The sequence below is a fragment of the Schistocerca cancellata genome, chromosome 1 (genome assembly GCF_023864275.1).
Source record: "Schistocerca cancellata isolate TAMUIC-IGC-003103 chromosome 1, iqSchCanc2.1, whole genome shotgun sequence".
NCBI classification, from domain to species: Eukaryota; Metazoa; Arthropoda; class Insecta; order Orthoptera; family Acrididae; genus Schistocerca; species Schistocerca cancellata.
In genome coordinates, this window is record NC_064626.1 from 1,047,602,256 (window position 1) to 1,047,609,990 (window position 7,735).

Here is a 7,735-nt window from a genome sequence, read left to right on the forward strand (position 1 = left end):
TAGATATAGATGTAACTATAAATCTACAAATAGACAGATAAACATGTCAGTTGACACCCTCCTAATGTCTACCTAATTCAGACTGGCGCTTTAGTGAGCTGTGTAGCTTGCCGTTGAAATGAAATGTCAACCGTGCTACAGCCTGCGCGAATCTACACTTTGCAATTACACCTCTTAAATACAAAACCACACACGGAATTTAAGAATTAAACTAAGAAAAACACAGATAAAGCAAAATGCGTAACTTGCTGCTCTGCTGTGGTGGCACAGGCAGCAGCTGTAAACTCATAAAAAAATGTCAGTCGCTGAAAAACTTTCCTTGTGGTAAATAGCGCAGTAACATGAAATATTTTCAGCCTGGATGCCTTCTCTTCGTTCAGACTTGTCTTTAGCGATTCAGTTGACCTTATTTCAGAAGATGTTCCTTTCCAAGAATTGGAAATTCCCGTGGCTAGGAAAAGTAAATACACAGACGGAAAAATATTGCAACACCAAGAAGGAGCTGGCCGCGGTGGCCGAGCGGTTCTAGGCGCTTCAGTCCGGAACCGTGCGACTGCTACGGTCGCAGGTTCGAATCCTGCCTCGGGCATGGATGTGTGTGATGTCCTTAGGTTGGTTAGGTTTAAGTAGTTCTAAGTTCTAGGGGACTGATGACCTCCGATGTTAAGTCCCATAGTGCTCAGACCGATTTGAACCAAGAAAGAGTTGGTCGGCGTGTTTCTACATCTGAGAGATGAAGTCTCTTTAAATTTCGCGCCAGGCGTATAAGAATGGTGCTAGTAGTGCCGCTATGAGGATGCAAATCAGGTTTACTTTAAATATACGCTGTAACGGCCATGAGCATTAGTTATCTTAGAGGTTAAACATGATGAGCTGATCTTAGTCAAGAATGCCTTTATGGCAACAAAGGCGCCACTAAAAACACCTCACTGAGTCTGAACGAGGTCGTTTGATAGAGCTCTGGTTGTTCTTCCTTTGCAGAAAGACTTAGCAGGAACGTAGCCACTGTACGTGATTGCTGGCAGCGGTGGTTACGGGAATAGACAGTCGCTAGAAGACCCGCCTCCGGACGGCCACGTGGCACTACCGAGAGGGAAGACTATCGTGTTCGGCATATGACTCTGCCGCATCCTGCACATCTGCAGCAGCAATCTGAGCAGCTGTTGGCACCACAGTGACACAACAAACTGTCACAAACCGGTTACTTCAAGGACGGCTCCGAGCAAGAAGCCTGCAGCGTGCATTCTATTGACCCCAAACCATCACCATTTGTTACGTCAGCGTTTAACCAGTAACGGCTGGATAGGTCGTGGTACGTCTCCCGAATCTTTGCCTCTAGCGGAGGGTGAGCTGTTTTGGTGTCAACAAATGGCACTGTGAGAAGTGGCAAGCGGAGGAACAGGAAGGGCTGCTCAGGCACGGCGTGTTGAGATTTGAGTCGTGCGATTTCTCTATTGTACGATTGGACGATTGGACGACTGGACTTCACTATTCCGTCTGGGGCCGCCTGTCCGAGAATAATTTTCCATCCTGGCGCCCCCCCCCCCCTTTTTTTTCTATTGATACTGGAGGACTTGGTTTCTGCCCCTTTCTTGGTATGTGGACGTGTAATTTCGGTCTTAGCCATATTGTGTTCAGTTTCTTGATTGAGGGGTTAAAGGTCATTTATGATTTAATTATTTGTTGAACTTAAACATCCTTTTTCTTGTCTTTTATAAACCCCCACAAGAAACATTTGGTCCAGTGCGACTCATCCATTGTTCAATAATCCTTTGATTTAAAAATTCCCGCACTTCCAAGTGCTAGTGTGGCGGTACCCCACCTGTTGGTAAATGAAGACGTTCGAATCAATCTCCAACTGTGGGGAAAAGAATGTTGACAAGCATATCGAGATATATGCTTCCTCAAACAGTGTTCTCGGCAAAGAAAAATGGACTATACACCTTTTCCCGTGAAGCTGCACAAAATACATTAAATTTTGGAGAGTCCCTCTCATATTGTACAACTTCATGTGGTTGTTCCGTACCCCATATTCTCACATTATGACTACTGTCTTTTCCATTTAAATGGAATGTTGCCTCGTCACTAAACACTAAGCGTGGAAGAAAACTGTCATCCACCGTCTTGCCAAAAACGGAATTACAGTACTCCACACGTTGTTGTTTGTCACCTTCACGAAGAGCTTGCACCACATGAATTTTGTATGGTTTCGTTTGTATACGTGGACGCAACAAACGCCAGACGGACATCGAGGACATGTTGAGCAGTCGGGCTGCACGACAAGCGGATTTCTGCGGACTCGTTGTGAAACTGCGGCGGATGAGTTCGCCGTCTGTGTCAGACAATCGGGGACAGCCCAGCGATTTACCTTTACACAAACAACCTCTTTCTCGGAATTGTTCATGCCATCGTCTAATACTTCGTGCTATAGGAGGATCCACACAATACCTTTTGCGAAAGTCACGTTTGAAATAAAACAACCCCCTGTTTTGCATTCCTTTTTCGATACCCTAATGGAATACTCTCCGAAGAAGCAATTAATTGAAAGTTTCGTAATTCCAATTGTATCTAATAAGTGATTTCGTATAATAAATTAAATTTCACAAAATTCATTATTTGATTTGTTTACGTGTATGTCATGTTTGTCCAATACATGCTAGCATTATTTTGTATTCACTAATTAAGCAACAATTCATAAAAATTAGGTTGGTAATGTTGTTTTTCATTATATTGTATAATGTGATGTATATCTCATGTAAAAATCTTTTATATTGGATACGTCAGTTTGAAACTTTTAATTGTTAATTTTATAAATTTGCGCTATAGTTTTGTTAACTTCATTGTTAAGAACACATAAAGAGGGGGAACAGAAGGCTCAGGAAAGGTCATTTGGAGACAGTTCACTGACGCGACCACTATGTCGCACATAGTGTAATAATCTAATTGTTGTACTACGGTTTTGTGACTATGTAGCCTGTTATGTGGAGTGGGCTCCCACCAAGAAGAAGTTGAGCAACTTGTCATTAATAAACCACTATAAAACGACTTGCTACCTGGATTATTTCATGGAATTCACGTAACTAGAACCAGTTTGCAGATGAAATGGACCGGGACGACGACTTCAGCAGCAGTGGTAGGAAGCAGATTACTCCGAGTTACACCGAACTAAGATATGTATAAGCAGTGAACTAAACTTTATATGTCACTGCAGAACTAATTACTAAATTGTAATGTTTGGAAACTGTTTTAGCAGTAAACGTATGTATCTGTTTCAAAGTTATCTTTGAGTGGTGGAGGCCAGAGTGATGAATAACAGACACTCTCATGATCACACGTTCTTGATATCATTGGAACACAAGTATAACAACAAACTTTTCAAATTCTCTGTTTAATCAAATAATCTTTCAATGACTATTTTTGTTGTATTTTTGCCACAATTCCAGTCTCCCCCTGCCAATTTCGTTACTCGCTGAACTGTTATTACCGACCCGCACTGCGCAAAACGTAGAAAACAAGACGCTTTCTGTCGTCCCGACACCATTTTTACTAGAACTGAAGTGAGCGCACATTGCTGCTATCTTACGGGAACCATGTAAAACTCTAGAGTTTGCTTTTTCCTACAGTACGTTGTTCAAGTACATATCTCAAATAACATAACAATTATGATTTTTTTAAAATCGTATGATTCTTTGTGATACGTTTTGTACATGCAGTTAAGAATTTTCATCTATGCTTGTAAATTCCATTTCATAACAGACTATAAACCGCTCATTCCGGTGTTCAGATCTTCTTCTCAACTACCAGATAAGACAACATATCATCTTCAACATATGGACACTTTTTTTAGTCAATGCAACTACGGAATTCAGTTTTACTCTCTCCAACATGCAAACGCTGATGCATTGCCTCAGTTACCTTTGGGTCCACATCCATCAGTCAACAGTGAAGAAATTTTAGGCTTCCATTTGGATGATGAAGCCCTGTGGACAATAGACCCGTTGCTACCATCAGCACCATAATCCACATTCAAGGAAAGTTCATGGATTTGGGCCTCGTGAATGGCTGCAGAGACGGTTGGGTGCCATCAATCATACAGGAGCGTTCAAATGGCTCTGAGCACTATAGGACTTAACTTCTGAGGTCATCAGTCCCCCAGAACTTAGAACTACTTAAACCTAACTAACCTAAGGACATCACACACATCCATGCCCGAGGCAGGATTCGAACCTGCGATCGTAGCGGTTCCAGACTGTAGCGCCTAGAACCGCTCGGCCACTCCGGGCGGAAGGAGCAGACCAATCAGCGTCTGTTCACACTACACTCCTCCAGTTGGCAGATAGCTTACGGCAAGAACCATCTATGTCCTCGGTCCGCAGCTCGTGGTCGTGCGGTAGCGTTCTCGCTTCCCACGCCCGGGTTCCCGGGTTCGATTCCCGGCGGGGTCAGGGATTTTCTCTGCCTCGTGATGACTGGGTGTTCTGTGCTGTCCTTAGGTTAGTTAGGTTTAAGTAGTTCTAAGTTCTAGGGGACTGATGATCATAGATGTTAAGTACTCAGAGCCATTTTGAACCTATGTTCTCACTGGCAGCGCGTCACCACCAATGGCTTTTCGAGCCAACACTATAACACCAACAACTACCATTTGCTGCTGAACCCTCCAACCTGCCATCCAATACCTATGCCCCCATCTTCATACCTCACCGGTTCCGGAAGCAGCACACCTCGACTGCGCATGCTCCAGGTTTCTTCTGAATGCCCCACAATCAAAGCCACCGGTAGCCGTGCTCTAAGCATTTCCATCTGTCATGTCATGAGCAGTCGCCGTCAGCCCCCTGGAGAGGAGCAGGAAAGAGATGCTGCCTGCACCTGTAGGAAAGAAACCGGCTATCACAGCCGGCATACCGGCACAATAGCATTGCCGGAGCAGCTCCTGGCGTGTGTGGTACCATCTGTATGTGGCTGTTTCAGCCAACAGAGATCTAATCTCGTCTCTGCCTCCTCCGGGGCTCGAACACATGGACGCCAGCGGGTCTGCCTCCATGACGAAGTTCCCGGCACTGTCTAAATCAGCGCCCTGCAGAGGGCCTTTAATTCTCTGTCTGCACCCACGTCTTTGGCGCCGGCTTTCCATCACATCTGCATGCGTGGAGGACTGTGGTAACGGGCCTGCATCACCACAACTTCCGTGCGCTATCCCAGCGAGGAGGTAGTAGTTATAGGCCCGCCGAGTGCCGCAGTTGTATGCCCAGCACAGGGCCAACACACCAGGTTACTAGTCAGACACGGGTGCCGTTGAATACGCAACACGATCATCTCTGGTACGCATAAACGGCAAATGGCACAGCAAGCTTTACATTTATGAAGTGTTAAGGTCAGTGGTTGTGCCCTACTTTCGAGCTCTCTGTCTTTCAACGAGATAACGCAAGACCGCATCTTGTCCATGCTGCACGACCTGCCTCGACTGTCAATTTGGCCACCACGTTCTCCAGATGTCTCACCCACTAAAACATTCTGGACGTGGGTTGTTGAGAGATAGGCACGCCGCCACTCGCCAGTCACTACGTCTGATAAACTCCGGCATAAAGTTGAAGCAGCACAGAACGACGAACCGTGTCTGTCACACAAACTCAGTTAGAACTAAATAGCTCCGCTGGGCTAGAACCGTTGTTCTTGCCAAAGATGGCCGTTCTGTGTACTAAATCTTGCATCCTGTACACCTACAAATTTAATTTTCTATTCTTCGTTGGATACTGCATACAAACAACAAGTAAAACTTCGTTTAACTTTGTTCACATTGCCAATCAGGAGATACGGGTTCTGTTGTAATTTTTTGTATAGTTATAGACTGAAAACTCATGAAGATTACACACGAAATCTTCTTTATTTGGACTGGTTACTAGTTGCGACTAACAATATAGCCATTTTCAGATCATAAAATCAAGAGATCAGTGTCGGTGCCATTACGACTTCACACATTGTTAAAATCTTTCTTGAAATTACAACATCCGTACATGACATAATTAAAAACAGCTTTTCATCGTTCGTGGCCAGTGTATATGAACAGCGGTCACAAAACAAAGAAGTTATGTTGTTACAATTTCCTAACTGACAAGATCAATATTTACATGATTTCGTTAAAGAGTTCATCATCAGTATTATACTGAAGATGATCTCTGTTACGAAATATGCAAATACTATAACATATTTGTTTTATAACCATAGTTCAGTTATAATGGCCACGAACGATGAAAATCTGTTTAAATCATGTCATGTACCGACGTCGTCATTTTATGAAAGTTTTAACGACGAGTTAGGCCGTATTGGAGCCAAACAAATCAAGAATGTTTTATGATATGGATATGGCTAGACTGTTTGCCGAAACCAGTAATCAATCCAGTTAAAGATTTCATGTGCGATCTTGACTTCATAGGTTTTCTGTACCTAACATAAGTAAAATTTCGTTATTTGCTATCCTTATTGGTAATGTGGTTTTAATGCCCAGTAATGCGGTTCCAAGAGCTCACGTTCCAAGACAATAAGAAGCACAATTTCTTCCTTCATTATTCATTTTGCGTAACGAATCGTATGGTAAAATAAAATTTGAACTCATGCAGAGATGTCGACGATACATCTTCCCCCATACACCATAGGAAGATATCATAATGATTGTGGTAAACTATATAATCCCTATATAATATAATAAACTATATAATTCCATGCACATTTCGGTAGCTTTCAAAGTACAGATGTAAATCTAAATCAAGCGTTCTTTATATGAACCTGAAGTAACCAGTAGACTAACGTCGTTCCAAACTCTACGGGAATCATTTCGAGGGCGCAGGTGAAAATGAATATTTCTTGTTACATATATAGCCACGTACAGAAGTCACGAATGTATCTACAAATCGTTACTAACTCTCTAACATCTAAATGAGCTGACGAAACATTCTATCTTATGGGTATTAGATCTCCTGCTCCAAAAGAGAGAGGAGTGATTGCTTATTAGAGAAAGTTAAAAATAGTATCAAAAATCCTGATCTGCCGCTTTCCCCAAGTCCAAAAGCACACAGCATCCTTCAAACGAGTGTTCAATAGAAGGAACAAGCCATGCTGAACAATTCATATGCATGACAATTAAAGGGCAACACTTTAAATGTTAGCTGAAATGCGAGTGGCTCCCGGGAGAGTAGCGTCCAGCATCGGAAATAAGCTACACGTACTTGGTGCATGCGCAAAACGCCAATAGCAATGACGTTTATGTCCCGCTATGTGCATTAAAAATTGAGAAAACAGCAAGTCTAGGTCTCAACTAAAATTTATTTATTCGGGTAACCGATTTCAGTGAAACATGACCATCTTCAGCTATCTGCATTTCTGCCACACATTACCGTTCGCTAATCAAGTAAATACACTCCTGGAAATGGAAAAAAGAACACATTGACACCGGTGTGTCCGACCCACCATACTTGCTCCGGACACTGCGAGAGGGCTGTACAAGCAATGATCACACGCACGGCACAGCGGACACACCAGGAACCGCGGTGTTGGCCGTCGAATGGCGCTAGCTGCGCAGCATTTGTGCACCGCCGCCGTCAGTGTCAGCCAGTTTGCCGTGGCATACGGAGCTCCATCGCAGTCTTTAACACTGGTAGCATGCCGCGACAGCGTGGACGTGAACCGTATGTGCAGTTGACGGACTTTGAGCGAGGGCGTATAATGGGCATGCGGGAGGCCG